Source organism: Patagioenas fasciata, chromosome 1, assembly GCF_037038585.1.
Source record: "Patagioenas fasciata isolate bPatFas1 chromosome 1, bPatFas1.hap1, whole genome shotgun sequence".
NCBI lineage: Eukaryota > Metazoa > Chordata > Aves > Columbiformes > Columbidae > Patagioenas > Patagioenas fasciata.
Genome location: NC_092520.1, coordinates 66,245 through 84,204, shown reverse-complemented (window position 1 = coordinate 84,204; position 17,960 = coordinate 66,245). Strand labels below are relative to the sequence as shown.

Below are 17,960 nucleotides of genomic sequence, written 5' to 3'. Positions count from 1 at the left end.
GAGCTCCATCATTTGCCACCAGAACTCCAAATCACAGAGACAACGTTGCTGTGCAGCTGCTAAGGACAGTGTGTCTCAGGTAGAGTAACGTCCTTTGTGCTCTGTGTGTGTGTTCCTCCCTTGAAACGAAGGTGCGCTGCCCGGAGTTTCACGTTCCGTGTGGTACCTGCTGGGCTGAGTCTCCTCCCTACGCTCGCCCGTTTTAGCCACGTCTCTGCTCCAGCCCAGTTCGGGAGCAGAGTGGGTCATCACTGACTGCAGGGCGGTTGCACCTTCTTCAAGCTGCTAACACAGGAGGATGAATTTGGCTTTCTGCTCACATCACACATTCAGATACTGGGCAAGCTGCGTATCTCCTTCAGAAAAGAAACACTGTCAGGGGGCTGACAGAGCGTGAGTTTCACAACACAACAAACCAACTCTGCTAGGCTTACATCGTTTTGGTGGTGCATAGCATGTTTCACTTAATCCCGTCATTGCAGGACTCTTCTAGAGCCTCCATTGTCAAATCTTGCTGGTTATTCACCCAATTTCCTTTCCTAACTGTCTTCCCTTTTCCCTTAGCGTTTTGAGAAGCTTGATCCTGGGGTGTCTGGGGGTTGCCAGCTGACAAAATGACATTGCTGTGGCCTTGCTGAGAACAGGTGTCCCTGTGAGCCACCTCCCGGGAGCAGAGCTGAAGTTGAAAGGCGGCCTGAAAGCCCCGGTGAGAGTTTTCGTTAAAGAAACCGTAGATGATGGGGTTGACGCTGCTATTGAAAAAGGCCAGCCGGTGAGCAAAGGAATAGATATAAATGTGAAAGAACTGCAACTGGACATCTGAAAGGTTGACATAGTCAGAAAGCATCATCAGAGTCCACAAGGGAAGCCAGGAGAGGGTGAAAAGCAAAACCACAATAATGAGCATTTTGATTACTCTTTGTTTCTTCTTTGACGTGCTGTGCCATCGCTCCTGGCTGTGCTTTCCCACCGTGGGCATCGCAGTGTTGAAGAGAGCAATGCTTATCCTGGCGTACATGATAACAGTGAGCGACAGGGGAGCCAGATAGATGTTCGCAAAGAGAACTGTTGTGTAGATCTTTCTCATTCCTGGGTCAGGCCAGTCCTCTCGGCACCAGTATACGGGGCGGGTTTCGTTGCCGTAGCCGAGGATCACCCTGAAATGTTTCTCCTCTTGTACGTGCAGCATGACGGCAGAAGGACGCGTGATTGCGATGGCCAGAATCCAAGTGACGGCTATGATGATGACTGCAGTTGAAACGGTCAGCTTCTGCTCGAACGGATGAACGATGCAGCGAAACCTGCAGCAAAGATATCCGGCGACATACGTAGAGAAGCTGTTTAAGGAACGCTCACTCAAACAGGCAAGCATACGTTCACTTCTTCAATTGCATGCTTTTTAAACAGATGAAACATGATACTCCAGTTGTTGGAAGCTGTGCTGTTGCTGGAAAAGTTACCATCGTGCGTTGCAAAGGGCCTCAGAAGGGAAACACTGATCAGGAAACTGGAAATAAGTTAGCAGATGCCAGTGTGAAACCAGCCACCGAAAGGACAGAGACCGATACAAAAGCCACATCTCTGATCCCAGGTGGCTGTCTCCTCCAGCCAACATCAGGAAACCGCAACAAAGAGGATAAGAAATTAATAGGAGATTTATAGCCGAATTAGAATTAGGGTCCAAAGAAGCTGTCGCTGGTGACGGGAGAGCAGTGGTACCTCGCAGCGCAAGGAGCTGATGCGCTCTATTAAGATTAGGTGAAAAGGTAAGAGTGAATTTATAAACTGTTTGCGAAGGAGTGACCCAGCAATGTGAAATGTGTCTAGAAAACCATCATCTTAATACTGTATACAGGGTATAAATAAGAACAATTGGACGAGGGAAATGTCCCAGGACAACACTGGCAAATAGGGTTCTCCAAGCTGCCTAGAAAAGAGGGGTATGGCTATTGGGTGGCACTCACAGCAGCTCCCTTCTCAGGTTGGCCAGGAGCATTCCCGTGCCGGGGGGCGGCTGCCGGCCTGTGGGCCGGGGGCTGCGGCTGTTTGGGGCGCTGCCCCCGCTTTGTTTTCCTAGGGGAGCCCCCCCCCGCTTTTTGGGGGTTGTGGTACGTGCACGTGTAAATGACACAATGAGAGTAAATGACACAATGAGCTGCCTGTGGGGGCCGTTTCCCTCGTGTCGCGTGACGGTGTCGCTTGTGGCGCCCCAGCGTGAGCAGGGCCGGCGATGCGGGTGGGGGACGCGGGGGTCAAAAGGGAGTCCCCCTGAAAAGAGGGGGTCACAGTCCAAACGTGCCTGAAAATTCCCGGGGGAGGAGAACACGTGTTCGACCTGTAAACACGAGTGTGGGAATTGCAAACAGAGAAATCTGTCCTTGGTATTTATATATTGCAGGATGGCATTCACGTGTATATCAAATGCTTTTATATCAACCCCCTTTTCTACTCTATTATATAAAGGATTTTTAGAATGTAAAAAATTCCTGTTGCTGGTTTTAAAAATACCAATATCTTGTCTATATGTAAATTAAAAAATGAAGGACTCGAAAATGAGAAAAAATTATATAGAAAGCAATTTAAAATAGAGAAAAGTGTGAGTAGGTAGAGCTACCTGTAATGACTGTGCGTTACATAATCTAAACGGATATTAAATATCATCTCTATGTATTCACTCATACCCGTGTACGTATTTTTTTAAGAAGTGCAAATAGATATCTCCGTCTAAACCTATGTAATTGTAAATATGTCAAAATCTGTAGATCTGGAAAGATCCTGAAGCAATGCGGGGCCGTGGGCCCGACGTCCGCTTCCTGCGGCAGGCGAGAGAGCGAGCCCCTCTGTCCGGGTGGCGAAGGCTCCCTCTGCGCGGCGTGCGGCGGGCCGGGGGCCAACGTGCGCGGCGGGGTCCGTGCGCGTATCCTGGAGCGGGACGGCTGCCTGGCGAGCGAGCCAGCGAGGCTCCGTGTCCCCGAAGCCTCGTCTCGTGGAGCCCTGACACCCCACCGTGTTCTCCTAGGCTGAGGACGGCCGAGCGCCCCGAGTTACCAGAGAGGAAGGGAGGAGAGAAGGAGACGGGAGCGTCTGAGCTGTTAGAAGCCTCCTGGCAGCCACCGAAAGCGAGAGCCGCTGTGAGTCCCTGGCCCTCGGGGCCTCGTCCCCGGCTTGTGTGTCCTGGTGCCTCCCTGCCCCTCCGTCTCCTTTTTCCCCACGCTTTCTCTGGCCCGTTCTTTTCCCTGCCATTAGTTTCCTCTCTGTGTCTGTATGTGCTGCTCTGTCTCTTTCCTTCCTCCCTCCCTTCGCCGTCTCTCTCTCTGTGCCTTTGTCGTGCTCGGCGTTGCCGGCTTTCTTCATTCCATACGGCGCTGTTCCCGTCCTCGTTCACGTTCTGAGCCTTTGTGCTGCCCCCTGCCCCGTTTTTTTTCTCTCTTTTTATTTTCTTTTTTCCTGTCCTCCGTCTCTCCGCGGGGCTCCTCATTCCTCTCTTTCTTCCTCCAAGCCCCTGTGTTCCCCGCGGTCTCTCGCTCTGCCATCGTTTTTGCCTGTTGCCCTCTCTCTTGCTTCCCGTTGATAGGAGGAACACAAATCTTTTAGAAAGCCCTTGGCATAAGGCAGCAAGACCAGGCCTAACGGAACAGAAACCTAACAGAGAAACACTAGCTCTGTAGGGACTGGAGGTGGGGCAAAGCGGGATGTCCTTGGCTCGCAGGCTGGGAAAACGGGACGTTCCACTAAATGGAGAAGGAGCTACTTGGGTAGCAGCACAAAACGACAGCGGGCGTGCTCAAGAAATGAGGTCAAGGAGCCGACACCGGGGCAGGGGGCACCGGGCTGCAGGGGCACCGGGGACCCCTGGAGACCCTTGATGGACACTGGCATACCAGAGATGGACTGCCAGCGAAGGGTGGGGTTATGGAAAGGACTTCTGTTTAATGCACTAACTAAGCGGTAGAAGCAAATGAATATGCAATAGGTGTATGTAAAGAATACCAAGAAGCGTGAATCACACGTACGCTCAATTACAGGGGCCATCCTCTGAGCGTGCGGTGCGCTGTATTGAAATTGCCCGCCGTTTAACACTTTCAGAACAGCGTTAGAGAGTCTTTTTTGCCGACTTTTTGGTATCTCTCCGCGTCCCGTGGTTCCTCGCCGTGTCCCCGTGTCCCGCTCCCTGCCCGTGGTCGCGTTCCTCTCTGTCCCGTTGACCGTGCCGGGTTTTTTTCCTCCGTCTCCGCGCCGCTGCCGCCGCGCCGATTTGTTTCTTTCTGTGCCCTGTTCCTGGTGCTCTTCCGGCCTCTTTTCCTCTGTCCCCGCCGCTGCTTTGATCTCTGCCTTGTTTTTTCAGAGCCCTGTCCCTTTTTTCTCTTCTCGCTTTTGAAGAGAAGCTGCCAAGTTAACGTATACTGCGATGAAGTTATAGAAGGTGTACCCGTCATTAACCAGTTGACATGAGGTAAATGCTTTCTGACCGCCTGCACGATGAGGGGATATTTTTCACCTTTTAGATCCTTCTGCACGACAAGAGGGAGATGGAAGATTAAGTAACACGTTGTTTAGAAGCTGAGAGCTTAGTTTATATTTGACTAATAATTAACAGATGTATTGTCAGCGAGAAACTAAACAATTATAACTAACATCGTCAAATGAAATAAAGAACGTGGCTTAGCAGTGCTGCTGACTCTGCCGTCCCGTTTCTTTCCCCGTTTCAGCCGGTGAGCCAGCCGGAGGACCCGCTCTGTCCGGCCGCCGGGCCCATGGAGTCGAGGACTCTCTTGGCGCACCCCGGGGATGTCTCTGGAGAGACTCCTCGTCTCGGTCGGATCGCCGCGGGGACGGACGAGGACCTCTGGTGAGAAGTCTTTCTTCTCTGAAATTTGGGACCGGTCACGTGCTCGTGAACTGTCCGTAAGTCGTGGTACGGAATTTCGGCAGGATAGCGTGGACGGGGTTGCGAGCACCTTAGAGGTATACAGTAGTTGCTGTGGAGTTGTTTGTGCGGCCAGCTTTTGGTGTTGGTTGTTCCCGTGCTTCGTTGTGGTGCAAAGCTGGCTCTGTATGTAGCTGTGAAGAGTACCGTAGTTCGCTTTAATTCTTGGATGTGCCTTGGTTCTGACTATGCACTTGAACACCAAAAACTACAGCAGGAGCTGCTGTGGCTTTAACTTGCGAGGAGTGTGAGCGTTGTGGAGCCATCTGTGTTGCAGAGTGTCCTAATTGCGGTGCTGAGTGTTAGAGAGATTTGAGCTGGGTACCGGAATTGTTTTGTTTTGGAGACGGTGGGATAAACTTGGAGTACAACTTGTGAGGGCGGTGTGTCGTGGGTAGGTTTGAGTATTATCTGTGGAGTACTGCTGTAGGTGTTAATAGTTATTTGCTCGTATTTGTTACAAGATGAGCCGTGTCGTTCCGTGTGACGCGTAATGGGAGGACAGCGTAGTAGCGGTATTCTGAAAAAGAGCCCGTTAGGGTGTATTTTAGCTCACAGGAAAGAGATTGAGGAACCACCTGGTGATAATGTGAATAGAGCAACCTTGATGAAATCTTGTGAGCAGAGGCCATTGTATAAATCGGACAAGGAAGGAAAGCCTGTGCGCAAGGCGCGGTGCTGCACCCGGGCGCCCCAATGCCGTGCGGCAGCGCGCCTCAGTGCTGCCGCCCTGTGGCGAAACTCGGGTACTGCAGCGCACGGCCGGGGGCAGAGGCGCTGTTCGCCCCGCAGGGCTCGCGGCCAGGTATCTGTGTGTCAGTGTCCGTCCCCATTTGTGTAAAAACGACATCCCTCCCTCGGTGGCTCCTTAGAACGTTTAAAGATGTAAATATTGCTACCACTAACATTGTCGATCCGGCTTCTTTCCTCAGTGTAAAGCAAAGGAGCGCGGTTTGTTGTTTCCTTTTAAAGGCGGCTGTTGGAAGCCGCGCGGGCAAAAGGCGTGGGGGTCCCGGCAGGGTGGCGAGAAGGCGAGTGAGGATGCAGAGCGGGCCAATCAGATCGCTCGGGAGGGCTGGAGGGGCGGAGCGCTGATAGGCGGGGAGAATGGCAATTGATGTGCGCAGGCAGCCAATCAGATTGCCAGAGGGGCGGGCGTTGAGGCCTCAGTACTGCGCATGCCCAAATTGCACAGTCCTCAGTCAGGTCTGACCCTGTGGCGGGCACCTGGGCGCGGAGCGCGGGAAGGAGCATCCAATAGGAGGACGGCGCGCTGGGGTGAAAAGCAGCCAATCAGAGCGCACCGACTCAATCCCGTTTGAACAGCTGCCTCCCTGGCAAGCGCGTCCGTGGTGTCTCGGGGCGGGCACCGGGAGTTAACGGGGAAACGGGGGTCGAGGCGAGGGAGGGGAGGCTGCGGAGCGCTCATTTTGGCCTCTCCTTCCCCTTGCCCTGCCTCTCCGTCCCTTTTGCCTCTCTCTCCCTCTCTCTGTGTCACCTTGTCTTGCTCCCTGTCCCTATCTTTCTCTGACAAGCTGACCTGCTCCTTGCCCTCCTTTTGTATGGAATCACAGGCTCATTCTGCTTGGAGAAGACATGTGCAATTTTCTAATGACTTGACGGTTTAGAGAAATGGCCTGGAAGAGATCATTCCTTTGTATTTTTTTGGTGTGTGTTTTTTGTGTTTTTTGTTTCTTTTTTTTTCCCACGTGGGGGAAAAAAAAAAAAAAAAAGAAGAGGCAAATTCAGTGCCTCTGCGGAGAAGCTGGCGACCAGTTTTAGTTAAGAACGCACACCCCGTTGGCGAACGGGTCCCGCGGCAGTTCCACGTTTTGCAGGTAAAAGAAGGAAGTTTGATCTGCCATAGAGGAACAGCCGCCTCTTTCCCTCCTTAGGGTCGAGCGTTGCCCTTGTCTTTGTTCACATGAATTTATGGGCACGCTGGAAATAGCCTTTAAGATTTATATGTAGAGTTTAATCTAAGTGGTAAGTGACATGGGCATAGTTAATTTTTGAACACCTTGCTGCCAGTTGAAATGTAAGGGATGAAATGTGATGGGAAGTAATAAGTAAATTTGGGTTTGACTTCTAGGGTGTTTTTTTCCCCATTAGTGTAAATCAATGGCACCGTTGTCCTGTGGCTCAATCTCCGTTCTGTTCCGTGGAGTCTTCAATTTAGGATGTTCAGGTAAGAAAGTTTGTCCTTCCAAAGAATGACCGGCCATTGGTAGGACAGAGAGAGGCTTTTAAGTGCATGATCAGAATTTAAGCCAAATTCCACTTGACGTTGCTGCTGTTGGTTTTGGCTTTCCCTGGTTTCCCCACAGCTCCCTAGTGTGTTTGGGAGCTCGGAGTGGGCATTTTTTTCCCCCAGGGAGAGGCTATGCTTAAGAATGAATTTGTTTCCTTAGAGGAGTGAGAGTCCGTTTGTGTAACACAAAGAGAAACCCCAGCCTAGTCGAGTTCTGAGTGTGTGTCTGTGAGATGGCTGCTTTACTTTGATGAGTTCACACCTGTGCAGTTGTAATGCCAAAGAGCAATGCAAGATAGGAGGGTTTTTTCCGCTGTGGGGGGGGATGCATAAAACCAGAGCTAAGGTGCGGTTGCAGGCTTGGTGGTGTGGCGAGTGGGGCGCCGCTTCAGTGGGAGCTCGGGGTGAGGCCCAGCGGGTTCTGTGTCCTGTACGCGTGGCTTTCGTGCCGCGGCTCTCTGTGTGCGTTTTTGTTTTGTTGTGTTTGTTTTTTGTTTATTTTTCTGCGGGATTCCCGCGAAACGCGGCACAACCGCTCGGCCCGGGCTGCCGCGGCGGTCTCAGTGCTGCCGTCCTGTGGGCAAAGCGCGGTGCTGCACCCGGGCGCCCCAATGCCGTGCCGCAGCGCGCCTCAGTGCTGCCGCCCTGTGGCGAAACTCGGGTACTGCAGCGCACGGCCGGGGGCAGAGGCGCTGTTCGCCCCGCAGGGCTCGCGGCCAGGTATCTGTGTGTCAGTGTCCGTCCCCATTTGTGTAAAAACGACATCCCTCCCTCGGTGGCTCCTTAGAACGTTTAAAGATGTAAATATTTCTACCACTAACATTGTCGATCCGGCTTCTTTCCTCAGTGGATCCGTTTTGCAGTCGGTGGCCCACAATTGCTTGGAAACAGCAGAAGCTGTTCGCTCTGGCGGAGCGGATTGAAAGGACCAGCCGCTGGAGGATGCTGAAGACTCCTGGGTCGCTGATGGAAGCAGCTTTGCATAAAGCAAGGGGTACGTGAACCTGGGCATGCAGTGACGACTGCCCAGCAGGTAATGGAAGCTAAACCTTTACCTCCAACGCCCGACAAAAATAACGCCAAGAAATGCCACTGAGAAAAACACAGTCAGGGAGGGTTTTTTTAAAATTTCCTTTAGTTCCGCCCCCCCCCTCTCCCCCGCCCTGCTGCGTTTAGTGCAGTGAATGACCCATTGGGAGATGACTGTGGATCTGGCTGTTGAAGGGTGTCTGAAGGAGAAGGAGATGTGTGTAGAGCAGGATTGGTTGTGGGGGTGAGTGTAACTGGTTTGGCTGTGGGGTTGTAAATTCTTTTTGGAGGCTTCCTAGTTTCTGATGTCACCTGTGGGGTGAAGCGTCTTTCTGTGTGCAGGTTTGATAGGTGCAACGTACAGAGCTCCATCATTTGCCACCAGAACTCCAAATCACAGAGACAATGTTGCTGTGCAGCTGCTAAGGACAGTGTGTGTCTCAGGTAGAGTAACGTCCTTTGTGCTCTTTGTGTGTTTCTCCCTTGAAATGAAGGTGCGCTGCCCGGTGTTCCACGTTCCGTGCGGTCCCTGCTGGGCTGAGTCTCCTCCCCACGCTCGCGGTCGGTTCCCTCGCGCTGCCGCAGCCTCGGCAGCACCGTGGGGCTCGTCGGACGCGTTGTTGGCGGAGCCGGCACCGAGAAACTCTGGACACGTCGAGGCGCCACGGTGGGTTTTCCTGGAAATTCCAAGGTCCTTGTGTTTTATTATTTTAACTACTTACTTACTGTAAGACATTTAGAATTAAAACTTAAGAGTAACCAGAAGAGTCTTTGGGAGTAAATAATGCCTATAATCTACTCTAGCTGTTACTCAAAATTCTGCAGACAGTAATGATCCCAAATTTATATAGTAAAATTTAAAAGAGTGAATATAAATACTGGAGCACTAATTGGAAGTAATACCTGTAGAGAAAAAATCTCTAGTTTATATCTATAATAAAAAATAATGTGTGCTAGTTAATTCGCCTGGTCGTAATGTAATGATAAAAATGTTGAAGTGTAAATGAAATTATTTAGGCGTGATCAATAACTAAATTTAATTTCAGCTATTACTTGGTGAACTAGGCAGCAATTATTCCCAATCTGTATCATAGTTTAAAAAACACATTGTTTGGAATTCCTTTTAAATGATAAAGGCAGAAAACTAAATTGGAGTCATTAGTAGCTACATTTGAGGAACCGTTATGAAATAAACTGCAGACACGAATGACTGCATAGGAAACCAAGTAAGGAAGCTTTAGATTTTAAACAGCATTGGAAAGTAATCGGGAGTGTTTAGTATTTAAATTACAACAGAGCCATGAGATTGGAGGCAACAATGCTCAGAACCAAACAGAGTCAAAACGTTACATTTTTTTTTTTCCAAAGAGAGGTAAAAAGGAACCACTAGATAGTGGGTGTTTATAAATGGAGGTATTAAAAAGTTCCCAGGCAGTAATGATTCCCAACAGAACATGAGAAGATATTTAGATGTAAAATAAAATTAGAAAACAGTGTTATGACTGTCTAAATTTAACTACAGCTTTTTTGGGGTTGTGTGAAACATGATCGGTATTAATTACCTTTGAGTTAAAATAAAAAGACAGCAACCTCCATCTGATTACCAACAGTTAATTTTAATGTTTCAGTGTGTTGTCCAGTCTGGCTTCTTCCTCCAAGGGCGTGGTCTGAGAAAACCACACCCCACGTCCACCCCGTCCAAGCTCCGCTCCTGCCAGTCTGTGCCCTCCCCCAGGGGCGTGTCCCTTACAGACCCCTCCCCTTCTGTCGCACCCACACACAGCAGCACAGTGCACCGAAGCCCCGCCCCCAGCTCCAGCCCTCCCTTTCTAAGCCACGCCCCCTTCGGGCGTGTCCCATGCTGACCCCACCACGAGAGGCTTCTCCTACGGGGGCGTGACACACGGAGGCTCCACCCCCTGCTCTCTTTTCCCAGGCGGCCTCCCCGTGGGCGTATCCTCCCCGTTCCCGCCCCTCAGCATTAACCCCCCCCCCCGTAGGTGGGGCCACTGTTCAGCTGCACCCCCCCCCTCCACCCGTCCCGCAATACGTGACCCCTAAGTAACCCTACAGCAACCCTATGGCTGCCGTACAGGTACCGCTATAGCAGCCCTGTACCTGCCCCCTACGAGCCCCAGACGTGCCTCTCACGAGCCCCCACAGCCGCCACTTAAGTGCCCACAGGTACGGCCACAGCCGCCCCATCCCGCCCCACGGCCACCGCTGCGGGACCCCCGGAGCCCCCGGTTCCGCACCCGCCCCGCAGCCCCGCAGCACGCGGTCTCGCGCCCCCGGTGCCCGTGAAGCCACGTCCTGGCCGCGGCCGGAGGAGCCGCCGCTTTTCCGCCCCCCACATTCCCCGATCCCTGCTGCTGCCTGAGGAGTCGCCGCTTTTCCGCCCCCCACATCCCCCGATAGCTGCTGCCGCTGCCTGAGGAGCCGCCGCTTTTCCGCCCCCCACATCCCCCGATGGCTGCTGCCGCTGCCTGAGGAGCCGCCGCTTTTCCGCCCCCCACATCCCCCGATCGCTGCTGCCGCTGCCTGAGGAGCCGCCGCTTTTCCGCCCCCCACATCCCCCGATCGCTGCTGCCGCTGCCTGAGGAGCCGCTGCTTTTCCGCCCATTACATCCCCCGATGGCTGCTGCCGCTGCCTGAGGAGCCGCCGCTTTTCCGCCCCCCACATCCCCCGATCGTTGCCGCTGCCCAAAGAGCAGCCGCTTTTTTTGCCCAGCCCCGACTCCCCCCCCTTCCTCCTCAATCACTGCCGTAATGACACCTCCTCTTCCGCCATCTTGTTTTCCCTTTCCCGTCACATTCGCTATTTTATACTGAGGGAGGGAGGAGGCGCTCGCTGATTGGCTAACGGTGTCAGCGGCGGAAGTCGTCCATTGGCTCATCCCCACGCGGGGTTCTCCCAGGGGATGGGAGAAAGGCGCTGATTGGTCACCGTATAGCTGAGGAGAGGAAGGCACTGATTGGTCACTACCTTCCCGCCGAAGTTCGGCTTCCCAGTGTCAGGCGCTGATTCGCTAGCGCACCTGAGGTAGAAAAGGCGCTGATTGGTCTCCGTTTTCCCGCCGACGTTCGCCCACAGCAACGAAGCGCTGATTGGGCAGCGCGGCTGAGGCGGGCGGTTCGCCCATTGGCCGGAGGGCGGGCGGGGGGCAGGACCGGGCGGGACTACGAGGCGATAAATAGGGCGGCGCAGAGCGCTCGCAGGGCCAGAAAGGTGGATGCGCCGGCGGCTGCTCGAGGTCCTCAGCGCTGACGAACCGGTTGAGCACCCCACCCCCCCCCCTCTCCCCCCCCCCATTCGCCGTGGGACCCCGGGAGCGGCGGGAACGGCGGCCGGAATCAGTGAGCAGGCGGGCTGGGGCGGTCGTTACCGTGCGGTGTTAACCGGGGCTCGGCGGGTTCATGAGGGACCGCGGGCTGGGCTGTGCTGGGGGTTCTAAAGCCGCGGGTTTGTGACGGGGGGCGGGGATTAAGGCTCCCGCAGCCGCTTTAGCGGTTTAAATCGTGTTTAAAGCGGGAGGAGCCGGTCCGGGGATTTTCTCAGCAATCGGGGCTGGTTTGGGTCGAATTCGGCTTGTAAAAGGTTTTTTTAGGTATTTTTTTGTTTTTTTTGGGCGCCGATTTGTGCCAAAAGGCGCCTTTAAAATCCGTTCATTGACGGTGTGTCAGGAGAATTATAGTTTAAACCTCGGGGGATCTGGGGCTTTTCCCTGGGATTTTGAGTCCAAATCAGGGTTTTTTTAGAGCCCGTATTTATTGAAATTATTATGTTTAGAGGTTTTATTTGGAACATCTCGGGCGGGTTGAGGCTCCTAGAATGTAATTGTTGATTTATTAATGTCACATCGCTGTGTTTGACTCCCGAGGGCGCTGAGCGCGTTCAGTGCGGATCCGGGGGGGGGGGAGGAGCCGTTTTGGGGCCGTTTGGGTCTAAATCGGCTTTTAAAAAGTTTATGTAACGCGGTTAAAGTTTGAGGAGCCGATTTGCGACTTCAAAGGTTTTTGAATCTACTTATTGATAAGAATTTATACAGTGGATTAATATTTAAAGACCGGGGGGCGATCTGGGGAGTCCAAATGCGGCTTTTTCCTTTAACCACTTGTTAATTTAAACTATAACATTGAAACGGGGCTTTCTGAGATTTTGAGTTCGTTTTTTTTTTTTTTTTGAGCATTTTGGGCGGTTCTGAGGCTCCTAAAGCCGCTTAATTGTTTAAACTATTAATTGTGGAAACAATTTAAATAGTTTTTGAGATAAGTGTGTGAATTATTGTATTTAAAGTCGGGAGGGGCATTTCGTTGCTTTTTGAGGGGTTTTGGGGCTGAATTCACTTTACTGAACGTGTCCGGAGCTGGAGGTCCCAGATCTGGTGCTGATTTGGACCCCAAAAAAAGCTTTTAAAATCTATTTATGGATAATTTACTGAATTAATATTTAAGCGGGAACAAATTCGGCTTTTTTAACCCGCCGCCGTTTTGTCTCCCCCTCCCGTTCTCCCCGCACGCTGAGGGGGCCGAGGAGGCGCTCGCTGATTGGCCGGTGCCGTCTGGCGGGAAAGCCTCCACTGACTGCGCCCCGCGCGGCTGTCTCCGAGGAGAGAAAGGTGCTGATTGGTCGCTGCCTCTGAGGAGAGGAAGGTGCTGATTGGTCGCCGCCTCCCTAAACCCACTTAATTGTTTACATTGTATTTTATAATTTATTTTTATTTTTAATTTAATTCAATTTACATTTAAATTCTTTAATTTAATTTAATATATTTCAATTTAATTTATTTATTAAATAATATATTAACATTAAATATATAAAATCAATATAGTAATATACTAATATAAATGATATTATTTGATGAATAGTAGAAATATATATAATATATAATCTGATACAATGAACTAATCAACTAATATTCATTGATATTACTTAATGTAATTAATATTTAATATATAATGACATATATAACATAATGTATTAATAATTATATTCATTATATAATATTAATATCTATATTAATATATATAATTACTATGTAATGTATCTAATCTATTTTTACATATATATCTTATTATATAAAGCTGTGAGGGACCATATTTGGGTGGGTCTTTGAGATTTTTAAGGCTGTTTGGTCTCAAATTCAATTTACTTGATTTTGGGGCTGTTTTTAGGATTATTTGTTGTCAAGGAAGCTTTTAAGATCCATTTTTTGGCAAATAATTTGCCCACTAAGTTAAGATTGAAGCGGGGGGATTTGAGGCTGTTTGACAGGACTGTGACACAAATAACGGCCCTTTCCTTCCCTTTCCTCCTGCAGCTCCTGCTCAGAGAACAGTGAAGGCAGCCTGGCCGCTCCCCGCTCCGGCTGACCGCGCCCCCCCCCCCCCGCTCCGGCTGACCGCGCCCCCCCCCCCCCGCTCCGGCTGCCCGCGCCCCCCCTGCTCCGGCTGACCGCGCCCACCCTCCCCCCAACTCCGGCTGACCGCGCCCCTTCCCCCCGCCTCTGGCTGACCGCGCCCGCCCCCCCCCCCCCCGCGCCTGACTGTTCCTCCACTGCACACCATGGTGGGGAAGCGGAGGGGATCACAAGGGTCTATGGGGTGGTGTGGGTGTCAGGGGGGCTGTGGGGGCAATGGGGCTGTTGTGGGATGAAAGAAGCTGAACCCCCTGCAGGTGAGTGACCCACACACTGACCCACAGCACCCCATAGCACCTCCACTCTGCCCTATAGATCCACAGCACTGCCCCACAGCACCCTATAGCTCTTGCTTGCTATCCCACAGCACCCCATAGCTTCTCCACTCTGCCCCATACATCTACAGCAGTGCCACAGAGTACCTGATTTGTCTTCAGTCTGCCCCATGGATGCAGAGTGCTGCCCTACAGAACCCTATAGCTCCTGTACTCTGCCCTATAGACCCACAGTACTGCCCCACAATGCTCCATAGCTCCTACACTCTGCCCCATAGACCCACAACACTGCCTCACAGGACCCCAGACATCGTCCGCTCTGCCCCATAGATCCACAGAAGTGCCCAACACCCCACAGCTGCTCCATTCTGCCCCATAGAGCCACAGTGCTGCCCCACAACACTCCATTGCTCCTGCACTCTGCCCCATAGATGCCCAGTACTGCCCCACAGCACCATATAGCTCCTGTGCTCTGCCCCATACATCCACAGCAGTGCCCCAGAGTACCTCATTTCTTCCACTCTGCCCTATAGATGCCCAGTACTGCCCCACAGCACCAAATAGCTGCTGTACTCTGCCCCATACATCCATAGCAGTGCCTCACAGCACCCCATACTGATCTTGCCCCATAGACCCACAGTACTGCCTCACAGGACCCCATAGGACTCTACTCTGCCCCTTAGACCCAGAGAGCTGCCCCATAGCAGCCTTTAGGTGCTGCATTCTGCCCCATAGGTGCAAAGTGCTGCCCCACAGCACCCCACACCTCTGTCCACCTGACCACCCTTCCCCCCCGACCACGCCTGCACTGCCTACTATGGGTGGGTCACAAGGGTCTATGGGGTGGCTGTGGGGGTCAGGGGGGCTATGGGGTCAATGGGGCTGTTGTGGGGTGAAACACCCCTGAAGAGGCTGAAACCCTGCAGGTGAGTGACCCACACACTGACCCACAGCACCCCATAGCACCTCTACTCTGCCCTGTAGATCCACAGCACCCTGTAGCCGCTCTAATCTGCCCTATACAGACACACCACCCCGTAGCTGATTTTACTCTGCCCCATAAATGGACAGCACTGCTCCACAGCACCCTATGTCTCCACTCTGCCCCATAGATGCACAGTGCTGTCCCACAGCACCCCATATCTTGTTCACTCTGCCCTATAGACCCACAGTGTAACCCCACAGCACCTCATGGCTCCTCTGCCCTATAGATCAACAGCACTGTTCCAGAAAACACCATAGCTGCTTCACACTTGCCCATAGGCCAGCAATGCTGCCCCACAGCACACTGTAGCTCCTGCACTCTGCTGCATAGACCCACAGCAGTGCCCCACAGCACCCCACACATCTGGTCTACCCTATACATCCACAGCACTGCTCTGCAGCACCATATAGTTCCAGCACTGTGCCTCATTAATATTTAGCACCCCACAGTTTCTGCATTCTGCCCATAGATCCATATTCCTGGGTCCCTTCACCCCACCAGATGTCCTGGGTTGCGATGCTGCGTGGGGCCCTGCACACAACGGAGACAATGAGGACAGCATGGCTGCTGGGCTCCACCCTGCTTGGAATCCGAGATGACTGGGGGGGCGAGGCTGGTGCCCATGCTGGCACTGCCGCAGGGGCTGTTTTTCTGGGCTGTGCTCTGGTGGCAGCTCCTGGCTGTATCAGCTGCTCCCATTGGCTACCCCTGTGGCCCTGCACTGTGCTTTGCCCTGTGCCCTCCCTGCCAATGGGAACAAGATGGCAACCCTGATGGGCGTGGCCACCTTGGCTGCTGTGTCTCTGCTGGTGGCTGGGGCTATGGATGTCGTGGCTGCCAAGCCTGTACTGGGAGGGTGGGGCTGAGGTGGGCGGAGCCTGCATAGTGTGGCCATTTTGGGGCCCAAGGTGGGTGGTGGGACTCACGACTCTGGTTACCCATGGGGGCCATCTTGGAAAAGGGCAGCACTGTGCTGCTGCCATCCTCACTTGGCTCACCCACGGCCATGTTGGGGGATTTTTAACTTGGTTTTGGGGCCAATTCTCACCCAATAAAATTAAAAAATGTAAAAAAAACGTAAGCATGTGGTTTGTTCTGTTTCCAGTGAATGATTTGGGGCTGGGGTTTGGGGTTGAGGCTGGGGCTGAAGATGTGGCTGGGGCCACTGCCAACTCCACCCTCCCCCAAGCTCAGTCCCCCCAATGTGCCTCCCTCGAGGGGTGTGTCCCAACCAGGCCCCACCCCCTTTCTAAGCACCCCGCCCTCCCTGTTGGGCTCCTCCCCCTTGACCCACGTTTCAACCCCCATTCGTGGGCTCCCTGACAGGGCATGACAGGGACTGACAAAGCTCCAGAAAGCCCAACAGAGCCCGACAGGTCTCGACACTGCCTGACAAAGCCCGAGAGAGTTTGACGGATCCTCACAGAGCCTGACAAAGCTTGACAGAGGCCAACAGGACCCGTCAGGGCCTGACAAATCTTGTCAGTTCCTGATAGAGCCTTGATATGTATGACAAAGCCCTGGGGGTCTCAACAGAGCCTGAGAAATCTTGACAGGGCTCAGCAGAGCCCAACAGCTCTCGACAGAGCCCTACAGAGCCCACCAAAGCCTGACAGAGTCTGACACACCCCAAGAGGTCTCGACAGGGCTTGACAAAAACCGACAGTGTGCTGTCATTTCCAGTGAGGGCCCAGGTGATTTGATAAGGGTGGTAGACGGGCCCTGGGGTGATTGATGCCCTCCCCTTTCTCAGGGGATTGTGGGAAGGGGGTGGGTGGGGCTCAGAGTAGTTGAGCCCCAGCCCCTGAGCGGGGAGCTCATTCTGCTCCAGGACTGCTTGGGTGCTGGTTGTTTGCTACTCCTTCAACAGTCGGCAGCTGTTGAGCTGTTTAAGGTACATAGGCCGATGTGTTTTGCGAAGTGGAGGTGCCTGTTTGACGTAAGATCTTCAGGAGCAGCAAAGGTTCAGCAGCAGCTATAGTAGAAGGTATGTTTGTAACTATGTTTCATTTATTGAATCAATGCCTGGTGCTTTGCGTTTTCCCAAAATTCTTGACTGCTATGAAGATGGACTATTCTTTTTTGGTTTGTATTGCTGTATTAATCGTTGCTGATATAATCTTTCCTCCTAGGACTGATGCTCAGGTTATCTAGCAGGGGTTAGGATGAGCACCTTGTATCTACAGATGGAGTTTTACCATTTCTGAAGGAAGCAGCAGGGCCATAGGGCAGAGTGTCTTTCAGGCTACGGGGTGGCTCATCGCCTCCCTGATCACCCACAGAACAGTGTGTTGTCCGCAGAACCTTTGCACTGTGTGGTGGTCCCTGGTAGATCATTCAAATGTACCTCCAGGAACTCAGCCAAGGTGAGCAATGCCTCTTGGACTAGTACTGATAAACATCATCTGAGTGCTCATTATTGTGTGTGTGTTTTCTTATTGCGGGTGGTGAAGGGGAAAGCAGCAACTGCAGGAAGATCCCTGTGAGCTCACGTGGTGTTTTCCTCTGTTGGGGATGAATTCAGTCCCTTGGCCCTCTGAAAGCTAAGTGGAGGCACGAGGGCTGGGAAGGGGCTGGGAATTGCAGGGAGGGAGTTTAAAGCTCTCATAGGGGAAAGGGCCGTCCAGGAACAGTCCCCTTTGGGAGGGCAAAGGGTGCAGGTTTTCGGCTCCTTTGTATTCTAGGGTTGCAGTAGAGGCTCCTCGCCTCACCAGTGTCTCCCTGTAGATCATTTTGATCGATGCCTCTCTGGTCTCGGAGTCGTTTTCGTTGCGGAGCGTTTTTGGCGCCATTGCCGTCGCGTTGTCCGTAACGTTCTGTGGAGCGTGTGTCTGCGCGCGTGCGCATTTGGCTCGGAGCTGCTCTGCCCGGAGGTGTGGAGTCAGGGCTGGGTGCACTGAGCTCTAGGAGTCCATGGTGTCACGGTCTGTTCGGTGATGGACTCGTGATGCTTTTTTAACCTTCATCTCAGAGTGGAAAATTAAGGCGACCAAAAAGCCAAGGGGTTATAATTCAATCAAGCAGTGTTACTTTATCAATTTGCCTGTAAAGCGGCACGTGATAGAGAGAGAGA

The 17,960-nt window shown here is 52.5% G+C and overlaps 2 long non-coding RNA genes across 3 annotated transcripts; both read left to right on the top strand.

Annotated features, from left to right (window-relative positions):
* The first annotated feature begins 4,731 nt into the window (after positions 1-4,731).
* Positions 4,732-9,361, top strand: LOC139826954 (uncharacterized). Of its 2 annotated transcripts, none has more exons than XR_011737122.1 (4): positions 4,732-4,849; positions 7,040-7,115; positions 8,026-8,172; positions 8,550-9,361. It is a non-coding gene; the product is annotated as an uncharacterized lncRNA (long non-coding RNA). The 2 variants fall into 2 exon arrangements; XR_011737121.1 differs by having other exon boundaries at positions 4,733-4,849; positions 8,702-9,361.
* Positions 9,362-10,687: 1,326 nt separating this feature from the next.
* Positions 10,688-13,650, top strand: LOC136100294 (uncharacterized). Its single transcript, XR_010651173.2, has 3 exons — positions 10,688-11,564; positions 12,733-12,860; positions 13,529-13,650. It is a non-coding gene; the product is annotated as an uncharacterized lncRNA (long non-coding RNA).
* The last annotated feature ends 4,310 nt before the right edge of the window (positions 13,651-17,960 follow it).